This window comes from Canis aureus, chromosome 23 (genome assembly GCF_053574225.1).
Source record: "Canis aureus isolate CA01 chromosome 23, VMU_Caureus_v.1.0, whole genome shotgun sequence".
Classification (NCBI taxonomy): domain Eukaryota; kingdom Metazoa; phylum Chordata; class Mammalia; order Carnivora; family Canidae; genus Canis; species Canis aureus.
Window position 1 is genome coordinate 18,694,790 of NC_135633.1, and position 20,438 is coordinate 18,715,227.

Here is a 20,438-nt window from a genome sequence, read left to right on the forward strand (position 1 = left end):
CACATATGTAGAGACTGAAAATTTGAGTTGTCAGGGCCGGGAGGAGGGGCTGAGGTAGAAGGGGACTGGAAATGTGGAACTGAAGATACTTAGTGTGTGCTGGGTCCTCTTCCAGCCTTTGGCAATAGGGTGGGTGAGTTGGGGAGCCTGGGCAGTCGAGTAGGATAAGATACTCCCTGGATACCACAAGCATCAAAGACTAGGTGCTTGTTACACTTGGATGCAAAGCTTCACTCAGGCAGACACCCCTCCAAGTGAGATGCTGGTGATCTGAAGCCTGGTGGCAGCTTCTTCCTGTCTGTCCTGCCTTTCTTTTAAGGCTTTTTGCTCATTTGTCCCTTATAGTGCTATATCTGGTGTACATTGATCAGCAGTGGCTGTGGCCTTTCTGATCTTGACCTGTCAAAGCCCCCTGAGGTCTGCACACATAAATATGTGACTAGAGTTTTGGGTGATGTCCTGAAAGCTGTGATCTTCCTTAGAATGGACTGAGACCCATTCAGCCTTGCTGGGGAGGGTAGTCCTACCAGCAGGATGCTGAACGGTTAGTGCCGTAAGAACTTAACAGTTGTGTCTCATGTGAGATGAACTTTGACTCTTGAGGTCCAGAGAGATTGTGATGAGAATAGGTAATAAGGACTATGAGTCTCCATTGCTGGCAATGTAACTGGGGGTGGGTTAGGTGTTCTCTCTTCTTTATTCCTGGATCCAAAAGGTATCTAAGATTACATCCATAGAACATTTTCTGTTTCTGTTCAGGGAGAAAAAAAGACTGAATTGATATGATATATCTCATGGAGTTACTGCATTTGTTCCTACAGGAGCTAAAGGATCAAGGTACATGTGAATGAGCTACCCATTTTTAAATTTAGAAGATCTGCAAGATTATCCCTATAATAACAGCAATCTGACTTATATACTGATAGACTTTCTTGAATAGGAGAGAAAGGAATAGAGCTATGATTAGGGTCTGAGAATTGTACATTACCCTGAAAGGGCCTCAAGAGGATGCCTCCCATGTAACCTCCACTATCTGTGCAGTTCCTGTGGCATAGAGTCTAGGAACTCTTGAGGAGACTTGGTCACTTTTTCTCCATTCCCTGGCTTAGAAGGGGTAGTTGACCAGGGCTATTATTGACTGGGGTTGTATTCAGCCTACCTCTGAAGCTGATAAAACTCCAAAGCAGGAGACAGTACTACTCTAAGTCAGACGGAATGATGGTTCTTGTAATAAAAACTATGTTCTAGACCACCAAGCCTGAGTAGCTTCTTAGAGAGGCTCAAGGGGGAGGCATGAAGACCTCATCCAGCTGGACTACATCTCTCACCCTCACCTCATCCCCCACGAATATCACAAGTTGCCTGTGAGGTCTGGTCATTGACTTCCCTACCTGCACAGTTGAAGTGAGCATGGAGGTTTATGTTGAAGCCCCTCCCACCAGTTAGAAGCATGTAGGACTCATGTTGTTCCTTACTGTGTCCTCAGTGTCTGGCTTAGTGCCTGGCACAGAGGAAGTGCATGGTCATTGTTTGTGGATTGAGTGGTTTCCCAACCTAAGCTTGAGAGGAACCTTTAGACTGGGCTGTGGAGCATGGATAGGATTTGGATAATAAACAGAGAGGAAGGAAAGTACTCCAGGCTGGAAGGGGTTTGAGCACAAACACATGGAGGCAGAAATGGACATGTTTGCAGCAGGAGGTATTCCCCTGGAGAGGGAAGTGCATCTGTGTGTGTGTGTGTGTGTGTGTGTGTGTGTGTGTGTATGTCTGTGTGTCTGTGCAGGTCTGTGTGTCTTTGCATGGAGGGGAATGGAGGGTGTGGTGGTATGATGTGGGATGGTTTAAGAGGAAGAAGGAAGAAGAGACAAGTATGATTGGTCGGTAGCATTTGACAAGGTTCTGGAGGACCTGGAAGATTCTGAATCTGGTATGATTGGCAAGTAAGGAGCCCAGAGGAATGACATGATGAAATTGATGTTCAGGATGCTTCATCTGTCGTTTATGAGCAGAGAGGACTGGACATGGAAGTATAAAGGGAAACTAGTAATGATAGGAGTAATACTTCACATTTATTTAGTGTGAGGTGATAAGCTAGAGAAAAATTGCACAGAAGATGACATGTTAGCTTCTTAATATTTGGCTATATTTGGCTTTTATTTGGTTAAATACGAAATGGCTCCAAGGACATCTTCTTCCTGGGCTCTGCTTCCCAAAACATGTCCTTGAAGCTGCTGGAGCTCGGGCTCTTATCTGGCTCAGCTGGGCTGCTGAGTTTCTACATACTCCCTGCCAGGAACTAATGTCCTTTGGCCTCAGCTGGGGTGTGTCCCCGCTCCAGCCATCTGGAAGGTCAGAGAAATTAGCCACTAGAATGTGCCCATTAGTGCTACGAGGGGTTACAACCTGTCACTGGAATCTTAAGCCTGGGAACTGCTTCTCTCACAGGGCTTTTCCAAGTTGGAACAGGCTTACTGTTCTAGCACTGACTGCTCCCTTATTTGGACACTAAATTTTCAGGGTGAGATTGGACTTCTCCTTCGGTTTAGGAGACTTTTTTAAGGATCTGATATCCTTGTGAGTGAGTTTCAGAGATAATGTGACATTGGAACCATACCTTTCTTCTCTTGGTTCTTTCCTTGGCCTCTAGCCCATCCGCTTATATTACCACTTTCCTCAGTCTTCCTAGAGGAAAAATAGATAACACATCATGAAGCCAAGAGGCAGTGTGACTGAGGCTTGAGAATCAGGGCTTGGGGGTGACTTCATGCCCAGCCTTAGGGCTTATCTCGTGGCTTTGGGGAACTTACTTTGTGCATTGACTTGGTAGATTTGAAGTTTAGCAGCCCAGCTTCATGTGGGGTCAAGGTGGGGAGCAAGGTACAGGGGAGGTATGGGAGTGGTGGTGGTGGTGGTGGTGGTGGTGGTAATGGATGGTAGTGGTAGGTGTGGTAAGGTATGGGAGTGGTGGTGGTGGTGGTGGTGGTAGTGGTGGTGGTGGTGGTGGTGGTGGTAGGTGTGGTAAGGTATGGGAATGGTGGTGGTGGTAGGTGTGTTGCTGCCGAGGGTAAAGAATCTTTTGTGGTAACTTGAGGTAACTTCTTTCCTGCCCACACACCATCGTGGACAGCTAATTATACTAAAGCTCAGCCCCTTGAATTTCTGTGGTTGACCTCTGTGAGCCTCTGGAAAGTAACTGTGCTCATAAAGGTGACATTGGATCCCACTGGAAGAAGGAAAGCCGGAAGGAGAACTTGTTCCTTGTGGTGTGCTTTCACTAGTTGGAACACTCTGTGGGGCAGCCATCAGCCTTTGGGCTATTACTGTGGGCTCATAGTGTAATACTGTATGTGGAAGAGGCTGTAACTCCTAGGGACAGGTATGCCTGTGGAGTGGAGGCAGGGCCTCCCACCCAACCCCCAGGTGGAGGCTGACTGAACTGAGAAACAGGGCCCGCCCAGAAAGAAAGCTTTGGCAGCGGTGAATTCTTTTTGAGCAATGCCTATAAACTTCATCTGCACAACCATGCTTCATGGTGGGAACTGTCCTCTCCGTTTAATTGAGGAGGAGACCAAAGTTTCTTTTATTTTTTTTTTTTAAGATTTTATTTATTTATTCATGAGAGACACAGAGAGAGAGAGAGGCAGAGACACAGGCAGAGGGAGAAGCAGGCTCCATGCAGGGAGCCCGATGCGGGACTCGATCCAGGGTCTCCAGGATCACGCCCTGGGCTGCAGGCGGCGCTAAACCGCTGTGCCACCGGGGCTGCCGGAGACCAAAGTTTCAAGAGGTTAGGCAATTCCTAGCTAGTAGAGGCAGAGTTGGGATTTATATCCAAGACGATTCTTTTCCATTATTCCTTATAGAGGAAACCATGACAGGCCATTAATTTTAATACACTTTTTATTTTAGAATAGTTTTAGATTTACACAAAAGTTGTAAAGATAGTACAGAGAGTTCCTGTAGACCCTGCAAACTGTTAATTTTTTTTTCTTCCCCTTCTGGTCCATTTTATGAGTATTCATGGGGTGGGGGAGTGGGGTAGTAGTACAGATTTGGAGTAAGGACATTTTTCCCAAAGATCCTAACTTGGAGATTTTTCAGCTAGGAGTTTTGAAAGCCCCATCAGAGTACATTATTTCTTCCCCAGTCCCACTGTGTTTCAGCTCTGCTGAACTAGGCTAGACCTGGCCTTGACATCTGTTATCGGAGTCAAATACCCTAATTTCTGATGCTCTCAGTAGAGAAATAGATAGCAGCTGGGTTTTGGAGTTAGGGAAGGTGGGTCACTATGGGGAGGAGGGTCCTTAGCAGCTTACCTCCTGGATATTCTTCTGTCTGATGGGGCTGTAGTGGGGGAGTGTTAACAGTTTGAGCTGGTGTTTCCTGGCCTGGAGCTAGAGCCCTCCTGAAGGACACAGGGAACATCAGTGTGGGGAGGCCCATTTGCCTGGATGCTCTCTTGAGTCTGTCCGTGCACAGTGCAGTATTGTGTGGCCATCGCCTCTCTGGGCCCAGGCTTCAGTCTGCAAGCAGGCAGGCTGGCTGTGGGCAGGATATTGTTGTGGGCAGCTTGTGTGCTTTGTTTTGGGCCCCAGGCACATTCTCCATTTAAGGGAAAGGGGTCTGCAATCTCCTTGGCTCTGGGTGTGAATGGGCTGGCCCAGAGTTTGCTCATGGCCTTTGCTGGATGTGCTTTTTCAATGAGATCATTTCAGAATTACATTCCTATGAAATTATATTTCACTCAGGACGTGAAACTGGATTTGTGTAAAAGCATTGGCACTAAAACTCAGGGCTCAGAGCAGGGCAGAAACGAGAATAGGGATAAACAGCTCTTCTTTAGGAGGAGGAGAAGACAGAAAGAGAGAAAACAATTGTTAAAGGATTTTGCATTGAAAATTGGTACACTGTGAGCGTCCCTGGGGAGTCAGGTTTGTCCCTCAGACCCTGAAAGGCAGACGTGATATTTGTTATCCCAGCTGCCTGCCACCCCCAGGCAGTATGGGCTCCCCCCTCCCACGTTGTTCTCTCTCATAGCTTGTTCTGTCACTGTTTCTTTCTGTCTCCATCTCTGTTTCTGTCTGTCTCTGTCTCTCTCTCTCTGTCTCTCTCTCTCACACACACACACACGCATGCATGCACACACATAGTCCTTCCATGCTGACAGTATGAGATTATCATACTCTCTATGATTCTGATTTATATTTCTATGTAAATATTGTTCTCTTTGCTCAGAATACTCTTCTCTCCCCTTGTCTGCCTAGAAAAGTCCAGTCATTCTCTGAAACTCATTTCAGCCTTGCCTTCTCTGAACTCTGTTGTGCTGCCCTGAGACAGAGTTATTTTCTAGTACCTCTGTGCCATCATCCCCTCATGTGTCCTGCTCTCCTGTACTTCTCATCTGGTGTATCTGGAGGGCAAGGGTATTTCCCCCAGTACTTCGTACTGTGCTTCATAAAGAGTAGGTGCTCCTTAAATGATTGTTGAAGGAAGGAAGTGAACGAATGAGGACTTGGATGCGAGTGAAAGTTGGGTACTGCGGGCAGGGTGAGCCACAGAGCGGTGGCTCAACATAGCACAAGTAATGTCAGAGGCCCTGAAACTATAGAGAGTCAGGTTTGCAGAAAAGGTGACGCATGTGTGTATGCACAAAAATATGGAGAAGTTTGAGGACTGGTAAGGTAGAGAGCCTAGTGAGTTCTAAGTTCCATAGGCAGATTATAAGGATTAGGTCTGGACTCACTCCAGGTTAGATGACGCTACTTCCAAGCGATCTGTGCAAAGCTACAGCAGGATAGAGAGGAAAGAGCTCTAGATTTGGAAATGGGGATTCTAGTGGTGGTGGGGATAATACTCATAATATTTATTAACAACAACAATAATAATAACATAATGTAATGGCAACTTAATCCTTACTGTGGACCAAACACCCTTCCGGGCACTTTTCATACATGAGTCCGTTTATCCTTACAATAAGCCCCATGAGGCAGCTGTAGTATTGATTGTTGACCTATGAAGAACTAAGGTCACACAGCTACAAAGTAGTTCTAGACCTGCTTCTGCACTTACTAGCTGTGTGACCTTGGGGCAAGACTGCCTCCCTGAGCCTCCGTCTCCTTTGTAAAATGGAGAAAATACTGGTGCCTGCTGGCTTAGCCTGTAGAGCATGCAACTCTTGATCATGGTGTCTGGGTTTAAGTCCCACATTGGGTGTAGGGATTATTAAGTAAAAATGGAAAAATTACCTACTGCATTTAACCTCTGAGACTTGTTTGGTAGGCTCCACTGAGATAACATGTGAAAGTGGTTTTTGAAAAGTATAAAGCCCTCTACAGTCCTTTGGAGCCAGGACTGGGGAAAAAGGAAGACCTGCACGGTAATTGTGGTGTAGATATTGGGCTCACACTTAACGTGTGTGCCGTTCTGAGTGTGGGGCTGCACTTGTGCTTCACAGCTGCCCTGGGCTGGCTGGTGGCAGTATCTCTGATTATATTTAAAATCAGGATTGAGCTGTCATTAATGAATCCAGAAACCAGTTTTTATTGCAGCCAAATGTGTATATGAATAGTCACCAGAAACAGATTCTTAGGGCTAACCAGCCCTCCTTTCGTAGTCAGGGTAAGTAGTGCGGAAGCAGGGTGGCAGACATTTGCTCAGGGGGAGAGGTACTATGTTGGGCCCTCAGGAGCAGTGAGACCACTTCAGCCAGTGGTAAAGAGGCTGGATCATAGAAGAGGCCTGTGTCAGCTCCGACAGTCCAGCTGCAGGTTTGTGACTTCAGGATTCTGTGGGCTGGTGGGTGTGACCTGGTTTTTTCCTCAGGAGAAAAATTTGTGGGGAGTTTTAGAAATTGATTTACATTGCTATTGCCTTGATAATGGAGACTGTGTCCAAGAAAATGGTCCATTTTTGTGGACAATTGGGCCCACCAGTGTGCCAATACTTAGGCTTAAGAGTGAGCTATGCTGAACCAGGCAGTAGATAAGGAAGAAGGGTGAAGGGAATGGAGTAGAAATGTCTCCATGTGCAGCCAGGGAAGAGCAGTGTGGCCCCTCCAAAGCCGGTTGCTAACCATTTTTCTCTTGACATCCTTAGAGCCAAGCAGCTTCCTCCATGAGGTCTGAGCTCAGAGTGCCTCCAGCCTAATAGCAGCCTGGTTGGGCCATGATGCCTGTGTGAATAATTATAGGTCACTGAACAGAACCACTAGTCAGCTACATCCCTCAAAAATGCATAATTGTAGGCTACACATATGAAAATACACAAGAGATTAGATACATGTCATACCTCATTACAGAGAGCAATGGCATGAGTCAGATGTGACTTGGGTGGCTGTTAGTATGTGAGAGCTGCTTGGTGAGCACACTGGCTGCCCCACAAGGACGCAGGCAGTGTATTCCCTGTGCCTCCCACAAGGAGCCTAGGGACTTAGGGAAAGGGGAGAGAATACATGCTGGGCCATAGCTTACTCTTTGTATCTGCACTTAGGAATAAATTAATGTGACTGCCTGAAGGTAGATTTAATTCCTCTTTAGGAACTGTCTCCAGCACCAATTTACAAACCACATTAGAAAATGTCACATTTGAGTCCCAGGACGCTTGGCATTTGTGAGTCTTTAATGTTTTTGGATTTAACCATATCTGACACTCCTGAAAGTCCGGTGAAGTATAGTAGTTTGTAGATTGTGAATTGTCAACCTTAAAACTCATTTTATCAGCAAAATGTTTTTTTTCCAGGAATAGCAGAGAATTGCAATTCAAGACAAGCAAGCTATGGTAAAACCGTAGACAACTCCAAAGGAAAAAGGAGAGGAACATTTTTTTTTTTTTTTTTTCTGAGAGAGAGAGAGCATGCCTGCACTCTGAGTAGGGGAAGGGCAGAAGGAGAGAGAGAAAGAATCCTAAGCAGTCTCCACTCCTGGCTCCATCTCAAAACCCTGAGGTCAAGGGAGAGACAATCTTAAGCAGTCTCCATGCCTGGCTCCATCTCACAACCCTCAGGTCATGACTTGAACTGAAATCAAGAGTTGGAGGCTTAACCAACTGAGCCACCCAGGCACCTGGATGCTCTTTTGAGAAAAAGATGAAGTTCAGCAGGGCTATTATAAACAAAAAGTCCATTGAAGTAAACTGGGCATTCAAAGTATAGTGGCTTTTTATTGGCTGAATTGTGACAGTCTCTCACTGGCTGGGCTGTTGCTGGGGAAGGAGAAAAACCTTTTTTCCTCCTGCTGGGATAGTAAAATAGCTTAAGTAGTGGGGATTTCCTGTTGGGCCTGCAGTTGTGAGAGCTCCCCCTTCTGGCCTCCTGACTCCATTTTATTTTATTTTATTTTTTAAATTTATGATAGTCACACACACAGAGAGAGAGAGAGAGAGAGAGAGAGGCAGAGACACAGGCAGAGGGAGAAGCAGGCTCCATGCACCGGGAGCCCGACGTGGGATTCGATCCCGGGTCTCCAGGATCGCGCCCTGGGCCAAAGGCAGGCACTAAACCGCTGTGCCACCCAGGGATCCCCTCTCCTGACTCCATTTTAAATGAAGTTTCTTTTTATTAATTTTCACCCTGAAGTCTTGAGTTTGAAACAGGGTACTACGAGGACTTAGGAGAGCAGGGTACTTTATTGCAGGTGAGTCTATCTTTGTGCCCAGCATTGGCATATCTGCTAAGTTCTGTAGATCTCCATTTAGAATTATCCTTGCATTTATGAGGAAGGTAAGATGGGTTAGGAGAAGGATTCATAAAATGAGTCTGTTGAGTAGCTTGTGAACCTCCTAAAAGGAAATCCCTAAAATGGTAGACAGAAGTTTACATTCTTACAAACTTTCCATGGAGATTCTTGGGGTTCATTAGATAATCAGGGCAGCCCGGGTGTGTGTGTCTGTGTGTCTCTCATGAATAAGTAAATAAAATCTTAAAAAAAAAAAAAGAAAAAGATAATCACAGGGCTCTGGGACCTCAAAGTGAATAACTGCTATACTGTAAGAAGTGGAGATTTGGGACAGTTTCAATATGCATCCCCCTTGATATGAAGGCTCTACAGTATACTGGACAGTTACTGTTTATTCTGACCTAAGATGGTTTGCTCTAGTTTGTGGGTTTTTTTTTTTTTTTTTTTTTGGTCATATGGCTCTGAATGAGTTTTAGCACCCTTGAAGAATGCAAATTTTCCTTCAGAGAAGATTCAAATCATGTTCCAAAGCCTCTAAGGGCAGTTTCCAAATGGGAGTTTCAGAAATGTTTTGAGAATGTATTGGAATAAACATTCAGGCCTCTAAAGACTACCTAGAAGAAGATAATGTCTGGTATATTGTATATCTTTGTATCATTATTGTTAAATAATCTGCTTCATTACCTGTAGTTACAACTGTCTTGCCCTCAGCAGTTGGAACCAAGTCTCCAGCGCTAGTACAAGCTATGCAAAGATCTTAGAATTATTTCTTTGAAAATTGGTCTGTAGTAACTGTGTTGTCATTACTGGATGGATAATAAATTATCCTGCTGGATAAGTGCCTGAAGCTGATGGGGAAGTTTTAAGCAACTTGAGGAAAGTGAAGGCATCTGAAAATACCTCATGTTACCTATCTGGATCATACTTACCTACTCCTGAGGGAGCCCAGGGTTCATATAAGACCCTACTTTGTCTGGTGGGTGGATTGGGGCGGGGGGCTTTAATAAATGCCCGGTCAGTTGCTCTGGTCTGGTCTGGTCCAGCATTCTACTACCTCAGCATGAGGCCTCTCTGTTGCTGAGAAGGCAGCCTGAGCTCTTTAGATTTCTAGGCTTGTAGGTAGCAGTAGAGGTGGTAGGTAGGGTTCATCTGTGGCCTTTCCTCTCAGTTTCAATTGTTTTAGTCAACTCTAAAACCAAGGAATCTCAATATGGAAGGGACCTTACATGCCATCTGTGTTAAACACAGGGGGAGAGGGGAAGTAGATTAACCTTTTCTACCTCATTCACTGCTGTTATCCCCAGCACCTTAACTGAGTGATGTGTGGGTAGGGATTCAAAAAACACTTTTTGGAAGAGTGAGCCCCTGTGAACACCAACAACTTCAGCAGACCATTGCTATTGCTTCATTTGTTCATTTATTTGACAACTATTAATAAGTACCTACTGTGTGCTATTTACTATATTTTCTGGGATATACTGCAGCAAACAAGACTATGCTCTTGTCCTCAATAATGGAGAAACTGGGAATTACAAAGAACTTATAGTCTTTAATGGGAATTTAAGAATAACAAATTCTCTCTCATTTTGTCCATTCTGGATCTTCTTGTGTCTGAGATCTCTTTGGAGGCCACAGAAAACACATGTCCTTTTTTCACATGAGAGCCTTTCAGAATTCTCAAGGCGATCACCCGTTTCCTCCATCCCCAGCCTGGTCTTCTCCAGGGTAAACATTCTCCATTCCTTTAGTCATTTCTCTCATGGCATGCCTCTGAGTGCCCCCTCCATCCTAGTCTCTATCCTCCAGGATTCAGTCCAAACCAAGTCTGTCCCTTTGACAGCGTGGAGTCCAGAACTCAACACAGTATCTCAAACATTAAGTTCCAGGGAATGTTCCAGCCTGGAGCCTTTCCTGTGTTTCCGCTTTTCTCTGCTTGCTCTGGGCCCAAGCAGTGGATGATGGAAAAGAGTAGGGCTTGAAAAGGTCTTCATATTTGGCTGGCTAATCCTAACAGTGAAAACTCCTTTCTTTTGTCTCCTTTCTGCCTTCTCGCCCTTCACCCCTACCCATCTCCGGTTGATACAGACAGTCCTCATACAGCCTTGCTGCCAGTGGCTTGCCTTTCCTTTTCTGAGTCACTGCTCTTCATTATGGGAGGGGGGTAAGAGGGAGGAATTAGCATGAAAAAGCAAATTCCAGTTCTATAACTTTATTCTGTGCCAGCCCTTTGTCACATTCTCTACCCCAACCCCCACCGAAAATGACAAAACTTGAGTCTTGTGACGTCACAATAGTTAGCTATTGTATCAACCACAGTGATGTTACCAACAGAGGATTATGACTTCAAGGAAGATGGAGGGAGGGAATGTAGCAGGCAAGAGACTCCTTGGGAAGAAAGGAGTTATTTTCATGCAAATCTTCATCCAAAAAGCCCAGTTGGCCTTTCTGTGGATGGGCTGTCTAGTGGAAGCCCTCGCTCAGAATCCCATTGCTTCCTCCTCCTGTGGATTAATGATTTGGTTTGTGGACATTGCCCAAGTCTGAGCATGTGTGGAAGTCCCCTGCCAGTGGCCGGCTGGCTTCTGAGCTAGCTTTGGGTTTTGTTCACAAGGTCAGCGCTGAATAGAGCTTTTTAGGGAGGGAGTTGAGAGGAGAGCCTGGGAGGCTGGGGTGAAGCTGACACAGATATGCATAGGCTCTCGACTGAGAGGGAGCTAGTGTGCAGTCACTTCTCTTCAGGCTAGGGGGCAGCTGTTCTGACAGCCTCTGTGTGCCCTCCATAGACCTGAGGGCTTGCTGCCCGCCTCCTTCTGCGGCCCAGTTGGGCCTGCCCTGGGAATTCCTCTTTGGCTCCTTGATGCAGAGATGTAAAAACACCTGCTGCAGAGCTTCCCAAACTTTCTCTGTTCCTGGGCCCTTAGTGTTTCAGTAATTTTTTCAGTGTCCATAGGCCAAAATAAATACCTACATTCCATTTGTGAAGCATTTTAAGTCTAAACCATGTGGTAAGTGCTCATATCCTAACAACTGAGTAGCCATTTGAAAAAAATATACACTTAAACTGAAAGGAAAAATATTTGTATTTCATTCTTAAATAGTCATAGTTATGACTATTGGAATGGACTGGACCCTTACAACATCTCACATCTTTGGTATGGGGACAGGTGGTAGTGACACTTATAGCGAACACAGCATACTGTAGGAATCAGTATGTTGTACACCTGAAAGTAATACAACTTTGGGTGTCAACTCTAGTCAAAACCCCCCCCTCACATCTTGGAATCAGAGTGAATATTGCCATCCTCATTTCCTGTTCTACATTGCTTCTCACGTGGTATTCGGTTTTGATCAAACTGTAGCTGCTGAAAACCCATCTTCACCAAGAAATAACATCACTGAAAAGAACATAGTGCAATCTGATGTTAAAAGTGTGATCTAGTGGGGTGTCTGATAAATGTTGGAGATTGCTCTGTTTCTCTCAAAAAAGCAAACTATTTTGCAGCACCCCTGTGAGTTCATTGCAGTGCTCAAGGGTTGCTCGGCACACAGTTTGAGAACCCCAGACCTGCAGTCTCCAAGTAGCAGTTGCTTTATTTAAAGCAGGAAAAAGAGGCAAATTCTGTCTCCATCATGACTCTTAAAGAAGTTGGACAGACAGATGGACAGAGTCCCCTTACTTGCAGAGACTACTCCAGCAGGACTGCATTTTTAGGGGAAAGCCTTTCTTTGACCAGGGTCTGTGTTTGTGAGACCTTCCATTCCTAGGTGAGGAAGAATGATGAAGAGAAAAGGCCTAAAGAGCAGTGATAGAACAGCATCTCTGATATTTATTTCACGTTGATTCTGGGTTCTCCTCTAGTTCACTAGATGGCTTAAAGAAAAATGGGGTTTTAACACTAAGAATTTGGGGGCCATGCATGGGACCTCTGCTAAAATCCTTTTTTTAACTCTATCCAGTTAGAACTGGGCTGCAGGGATGCACTTGGGATGGAGGATGGTTTCCTGCCATAAGACACAACGAAGACCAAGGGGCTGATGTGCCCTGGTATCAATTATAGAGCTCAGTTGGCACTGAGTCTGGCACCTCCAGACTCTGGTGTCTGCCGCTTACTATGAAACCCTGGGCAAATTACTTAACTGAGCCTCAGTTTCTGCATCCATAAAATGGAGGTACTGACAGCTAGGTTAAATGAGATAGATGCATGGGGCACCTGGGTGGCTCCATCGGTTAAGTGTCTGACTTTGGTGCAGGTCGTGATCCTGGGATTCCGGGCTCAGCGGGGAGTCTGTTTCTCCCTTTGCCCCTACCCACCCCACTCATGCTGTCTCTCTCAAAAAAATAAATAAAATCTCTTAAAAAATGAAGTAAATGCATGGATAGAGCCAGCAGAGCCTGACTGCATATGTGCACTTTCTTCTACTACCTTCCCAAATTAAGAAATAGAGGGCTTTTCTCCAAAGGGAAATATAGCCCTAAAGATCTGGCCAAGATCTGCACTATGAGAGTAACTCTACTACTTCTTGGTAACTTTGTGTATCTAATGTTCTCAAATCTGCTGAACCCAGGTTACAACCTGTGTGCCCACTCTGTAGGTTCCTTTCTCACTCTCTAAATGGCATTTTTTAGATGAACAGAGTTCTTATTTAATGTAGTTGAATTTATCAGTATTTTTTTTTCATTAGGCTATCGCCTTTTGTGTCCTGTTCAAGAAATCTCAGCCTGCTCCAAGATGTGTCTCTTTGGCTTTTGCTTATGGTTTTTCTTCTGCTCTCAGCATTCCTCTTCTGCCTTCTTTATCTTTCCCAAACACCACAAGACTCAGCCCAGTGTCACTCCCTGTCTTTTCCGGAAGCCCTCCCCGAAATCCATTCTGTCCACCTGATTAGGTGTCTTTCTCCTTGCTCCCAGAGCTCTGTGTTCATGCTTCTTTCACAGCTTTTGTTACATTGTACTAGATCCTTTTTAGTCTAACTGGGGCAGAATGGGGAGCTGCTCAAGGGCAAGGACCAGAATAGAGGACTGTAGCATGGGGGCCTGGCTGAGAAGATGTTTTCAAAGGGTGCAAAGAGGTAAACCAATGTAGGTGCCCACACCTGTCCCTCTTCTCTACCTCTCTGACAGTATTTCCTAGTGTTTCTCAACCTGCCCCCCCCCCTTTGATGAACATAAAGATCTTGTAGGCAGATTGTGAATCCCCCCATATCAGGAGTTAACTACGTTACAGTGCTTCCGAGGGCTGATGAGTAGTATCCAAAACAGTAGACATCAGAAAAGGACCCACAGAAAGGACCCTTGCATTTTGCAGTTGGGAAATCATTGCAGTCTTTGCAGAGTGCAATTTCAGGTGAGTTTTTGGGCTAAAGCAACCCATGCCCTGAATTTTTTGGGTGCTCAGAAGGCTGGCCCCTTTTGAGTTTTCTTTCTTTTTTTTTTTTTTTTTTTCTTTTGAGTTTTCTAAGTGCGTGTGATTACTGCAGGTAGGTAAGACCTTGAACTGGGAAGACTGGTGGGGTTGGAAGATGGGCCTGGGTAATGGAGCCCAAAGCTGCTCACCCTGTCCAGGAAGGGCCACCCTAAGCTGGTGGCAAATGTTTTGTCATTCAAAAAAAATTTATTGAGGGCCTGCTGTTTAGCCACTGAGGATACAGCTGTGAACAAATACAAAAATCCTTAGCTTATATAAACATAGTAAGTGGAAAAGAAAAGTTGTATTTTAGGTGGTTGTAAATGATACAGAGAAAAACAAACCAGAAAAGGAGGAATAAGAGTGCTGAGGGGCAGCAGGATGGAGGGAGGTTTTTTTTTGTTTGTTTGTTTTCTGTTTTTTTTTGTTTTTGTTTTTGTTTTGTTTGTTTTTGTTTTTGAAGATTTATTTTAGAGAGAGCACAAGAGAGCATGGGAGAAGGAGGGGCAGCAGAAGACGTAGGGAGGGAGGCTATAGAGCAGACTCCTCACTGAGTGCAGTGCCCGATGCAGGGCTCAATGTGGGGCTCAATGTGGGGCTTGATCTCATGACCCTGAAATATGACCTGAACTGAGATCAAGAATCAGATGCTTAACTGACTGAGCCATCCAGGTGCCCCTGGTCCTTTGGTTTTTCTTTCCCCAAAGATTTTATTTTTAAGTAATCTTTATATCCAATGTGGGGCTTAAACTCACAACCCCCAGATCAAAGGTTGTGTGCTCTGCTGACTGAGCCAGCCAAGTACCCTGAGGAAGTTTTTTAATAGTAATTTTGTTAATACTAATTTTTTACAGTGTGGTCAGGGAAGACCTCACTAAGAAGGTGATATCTGACCAAAGTCCAGGGAGCAGGGGGAGCAGGCTCTCTTAGAGGGTGTGCTTGAGTTACAGGTACAGCAGGTATAAAGGTCCTGCACTATACCTTGTGTGTTTGAGGAAGTAACGAGGAGACCATGTGATTGGTGTGGAAAGAGTAAAGGGAAGAGTAGTTGAAATGAGGTCAAAGAAATCATAGGGCCCCAGCTGATGAAGGCCCTTGTGAGTCATTGTAAAGACTTTGGCTTTTACTTGGAGTGACTGGGAGCCGTGTCAGGGTTTTTAGCAGAGAAGTGACAAGATCTGCACTAATGCCAGTGATAGCTTATTGAAGGTCTGTTCTGTTAGTTTCTGTTTTCTTAGTGAAACATGAAGCAAAGTCAGCTAGAAGACTAAGGACAAGGGAAGAGGTTTCACAGTTGAGAGTTGGAGGGAAGCTAACCTGTTGGTTAGAGACCTCAAGTATGTTCCCTCTTGGTTCTGAGTATTCTCTGTTTTTTGTAGATGGCTTCTCATTGGTATCCATGTTCTCATTATAGAGGTGGGGTATTGTTCCTATACCACAGATAGGAGAATGGCGGCATGGAGACTTACCCAGTTCCTTTGGCCCTTTCTATTTCCTAGTCCTCTTCTGAGAAAGTTGGCTTGTGGGCAGTGTGGTTTTTTAGAGGATGGGAGGCATCCTGTCATCGGTCAGGTTGAGTTCAGCTAGACTAGAGAGCATGGGAAGGGTGAGAAGAAGGTCAAGATTTAGGATCAGGAAAGGCTTCAGAAAGAAGTTGACATTTGAACTGAATATTTAAGAAAGAATGGGGGAGGAGGACATCAAGATAGAAGGAATTGGTTGAACAAAACCTTGAAGGCATGAACATTCTTGGCATGTGCAGGAAATGGCAACTAGTCTGCTGTGGCTGGCCAGAGGGAAGGCACTGGTGTACAATAGGTCTGTGGCCTTTGGATCAGCATCATGATTACAGGAACCCCAGGCTCTTCTCACCAAAGCGAAAGAGGGCAGTGGTTAGCCTTCAGGGGCAGGACTCTTTGGGGCAAGCCTCTGTTCTACTTTCCTTTTCTCAGTGTTGCCAAGTTATTGGACAGAGCAGGCTCCATAGTCCTGGCAGAGCTAGGTTCAGCTGCTTGCTGAGAGGCTGAGTTTCCAGACCATGTCTGGGTTTTTAAAACTATCTTGGAAGCCACCAGATTTCCTTTGGCTTGGAATTGCCTAACAAGCCCTCACCCCTTTTCAGGCTTTCAGGAAACATTTAAACGCAGCTTCCAACCTCCACAGAATCTGTACTGAAGTAGAGAAGGACCATCTGGCAGGAAAAGGGATTGAAAATGATTGAGGTTGAAAACCCAAACTTATAGGCCTCTTTGAGGAGGAGGGTTGGGAAAAAGGATGTGGGAGTGATAAATGGACAGTGAAGAGATGGAAAGAGTTTGATTTTTTTTCCTGATTATTATTTAACAACAACAACAAAACCTCTATCTTTTCCCATGGCTGGTTGAGGAGGATTTCAGCCTCACAGGGACCTGTTAAAACTGACTTCCCTGCAAAACAAATCTCAGTTCCTCCCCACTTAATCAGGCTCATAATCCCCTGGATGTTTTTGCTTGAAGGGCTTTCTGAGCCTAGAATCTCAAAACCTGGGGCTGGAATAGAGAGGCTCTAAGGTATAAGGTATGTAGAAGTAGTGGCAGAGAAAAAGGGTCTGGCATTTTGGAAGGAAGTATGGGATTGAGTGGAGAAAATCATTCCTGGATCCCTTTCTAAAGCTCCTTTGCCCACCCACCCAACCCCTGAGCCCACTTGGTTCCTTGCCCTCAGAAAGCCTTGCTTTTAGGCACAACAGAGCCAAAGACAGGCTGTGGGCAGAGAACCAGAGAAAAAATGAGTCGGGAAAGGAGGGGAGGAAAAGGGGGATGAAGGAGGAGAAGCCAATGTGTGTCAAACTGTCCATGGTAGGCCTCTTCCTCCCACCCTCCTCCTCCCACCCTCAGCCAATGTTGTCCACCTTGGGGCTTTTAGTCTTTTCACAAGCATCCCTATTATCTCCCGGAACGCTGCTGCGGTAACAGGTTCTCTCCCAACACACCCACAAGGAGAGGCTGTTCCTAGGAAACCTGCCCTCCTCTCCTTCCCACCTTACCTGGACTGGTAAAGCAGAGTGCTTGGCAGGGTCTGTATTTCCTCCACTTGGCAACTGGAACCCCAGCAGAATGGGGTTCCTTCCAAATGCTTGCAACTGTTCCTTATCACTCTCAGCATTCAAATGTTTCCTCCTTCAGGGGCAAGGCATATTGTCATGTCCAAGGTTAGGTCCGTGAAAAAATATCACACAGATGTTTAGAAATATCCACCTAAACAAGGGAGAATGGTTTTGTTTTGCTCTAGGATAGGAAGGTTCATTCTTAGAGGTTGGGCATCCCTCAGAAGGAGCTCCTTTCAAAGCCTGACCTGATGGGTCCCTTCTTGGACCTTAAGGAGAGTATTTGTGGTCAAAGGATTAGATTATAGAGAGAAGGAGTGGGAGACAGTTGCAAGATGAAAGCTGGCCTGAGCAAAAGCTAGGAGCCTTTCAGAGGTCTTTCCTCCAGTGGCAGTGAGGAGAATAGATGGGGAGTTTCAAGTGGCTAAGAGGTGTTGCCTTGCCCTAGAATAGGCTCCTCTTCCTGGCACTGCACAGGTCCAGCTGTCCAGAGGCTTCATGTGGATTCTCGTCCACAGCATCCTCTTAACCCTTTCTGCGGGGACTCAGGGCTGCAGCACTCACCTGCTGATGGAGAATCAGGTCAGAGAGCTGAGTAAAGCTGACCAGCTGCAGGCACTGGATGGGGAGGGACAGCTGCAAACTGGAAAGAGCCTACTGCATCTAAATGGCCACTTTCACTCAGTCTAGCCAACTGTGGCCACACAGAAATGCAGATGGTGATGTCAGATTTTCTAATTTTTCAAAAGAAAGGCCAGAATCTGACTTTTTATTTGTATTTTATTTGTACCCACCCACTTTTTAAAATGTTTGATAAGTAATACAAAAATTTTTAAAAAATAAAGGGATGGCCAGATGGGACATGTTTTTGCTCTTGCAAACCATCAGTTTATATCTTCCAGTATGAACTGTTTTCCCAGGAGTTGAAAGTGAGGAGACAGTGAGGGAAGTAGATGTTAGCCACCAGAGATGGGTGGCAGAAAGAGCTAGTTTGAGATACAGGAACACTAAGCACACCTGAGAATCGAGGAACTGTTTCGAGGAGACATTGATAATGCTTTCCCTGGACCTAATGCTATACTTGCTCCTTTGTCGTTGAGGGGCAGGGAAGAAGAAGCTGAGGGCTGGGAGGAGAAATGAATGTGAATGAACATTCATCTTTTATTTGCTTACAGCTGGGCAAACTTTAGGAGAAGGGTCAGTAGTGACCCTTTGTACCTTTCCAAGTCCTCAGAAAGCAGTAGGACACAAGTTTTCACACTTACAGGTATATAAACTAGCTTAAAATGTTGGGATCCCTGGGTGGCTCAGTGGTTTAGCACCTGCCTTCGGCCCAGGGCGTAATCCTGGAGTCCCGGGATCGAGCCCCATGTCAGGGTCCCCGCATGAAGCCTGCTTCTCCCTCTGCCTGGGTCTCTGCCCCGCCCCCCCATGTCTCATAAATAAATAAAATATTTTTAAAAAATGCAAATTCCTAGTCCCTACCATTATAGATTCCTATCAGGAGGCAGAGGTGGGGCCTGGGACTCTATTTTTAACAAGCATCCCATTGATGTGAAGGAGAGGAAGTAGTGGAGTCAGAGCTGAGCCCACATTCCTGCTCCATTCTTTCACGGGGTGAGTGATCTTGGGCCAGTTATTTAATTTCTCTGAACCTAAATTTCCTGATTGGAAAAATAGGTCTGTATCGTTACTACCTTGTAGAAGAGCTGACTTAGAAGATGATTAGAGGTAATATGGAGTCCTGGCTCCGTGCTGGGGCACTGGTGCAGGCTAGCTGGGCTCCAATTCCTGCTGGGCCACTTTCCTTTAGCCAGGTGACTTGGGGCAAGCCATTTAACTGCTCTGTATCTTGGTTTCCTTGGTAACATGTAAATAATAATAGGACCTACTTCTTAGGCTTGTTTCTAGGATTAAATAATTTAATATATGTGAAGTGTTTATAACTTCAGCTATTATATAAAGAATGTGGGAACATGCCTTAATAAATGTACCTTCGCTTTTCCTTAAGTCCTCTTACTGTGGGTGACAAATAGGTTAAGGCTTACTTCAGATGTCACCTCCCTATGAGGCATTCCTGGGGTCCACTTTTTACTTGACTCTTCTCCCTTAATAGTCATATCCTCCAGGGCAGGGACTGTGTCTGTCTGCTTTTATATCCTAGTACCTTGCACAGTGCTTACATAGAGCAAGTGGATTGAATGACAGTAACAGGGAGTCTGAGAATGACTCAAGGCCGGGAATGGAGTGGTTGCTTTCCAGATACCTAGAGAAGCATGATCTGGATGAAAAACTATTTATTAAGCTTCAGTGTGCCAGGCAATCATGTGAGGTAGGTCATGCTATTATTATTGCTCTTAAAGTGAGAAATGAGTCTTTGAAACTCACTTGTGTAGTGTCACTTAACTATCGTTGATAGAGGCAGGGTTGGCATTAGTTATCTGACCCTGAGTCAGGTGTTCTTCCCACAGCACCTCAAGGACCTGGGACTGGTTTCTTTGTCTCAATGTAGAGTTTGTAGAAAAATTCTAGAGATACCTTTTATAGTCTTTCTCTGGATAGTCCTGACTCTTCAGATAGTTGCCTATTTGTCATAGGTGGGTTTTTGAGCAACTCGTGATTGGTTGTAGATGCTAATTGAACAATTTCATTTTTTAAACATGCAGTTTCTGCCTGGACTTTGCCATCAATGAGCCTGGGAACTAAACTAGCGAAACAGCCTCTCAACCCAGTGGGTGTTTCTTCCTTTCTGCTCCATACCCAGTGGGTGTTTCCTCTAACTGGAGTATCTTCTCTCCTTGCAGCCAGACTAGCCAAAGGTGTCAGGGTGAAAGCGTAGATGAGAGCCTAGAGTTGCTCTTAGGGCCCTGGAAGAAGCAGTGCTCCCCAGGAAGCCAGCCATGTGGAATGCTCAAGTCTGTGCTTTAGGTGTAAAGGGTTAGCCTGGTCCTTAGTTCCTCAAGCCCCTAGATTATTCCCTGATCTGATAGACCTGGCCTAGAGAGAGCAGATAGGAGGAAGGATGATCAGTTGGCATCTGTGTTTTTCTGACTGAGTGGGCCTGTCTGGGGTTCTCAGCAGTGCCTGCCCAAGATGCCTGAACTCCTAGGCTACTTTTGAGAATAGCAGCTGTGCTCTTACAGACGTGTGATCAAGAGTCTTTGCCATGGGCCTCATAGAAATTTTGATCCACTCTTCTCTTGGTTACCTCTTCACAGGATTTTTCTTCTTGGCCCAAGCAAGTGTCAGAGTCATCTGACATTTTTCCTTCTTACT

General features: G+C 45.3%; 1 protein-coding gene across 9 annotated transcripts in view; it reads left to right on the top strand.

Annotated features, from left to right (window-relative positions):
* Positions 1 to 20,438, top strand: part of DENND2B (DENN domain containing 2B) — a 169,938-nt gene that overhangs the window by 92,712 nt on the left and 56,788 nt on the right. Inside the window, exon 1 of one of the 9 annotated variants that reach the window (XM_077866559.1) lies at positions 11,259 to 11,283. The exons of the other annotated variants lie outside the window; for them this stretch is intronic. The gene's annotated coding sequence lies outside the window, so the exon portion shown is untranslated. Of the gene's footprint in view, positions 1 to 11,258; positions 11,284 to 20,438 lie in introns of those variants that run through there. 9 annotated transcript variants of the gene reach the window in all.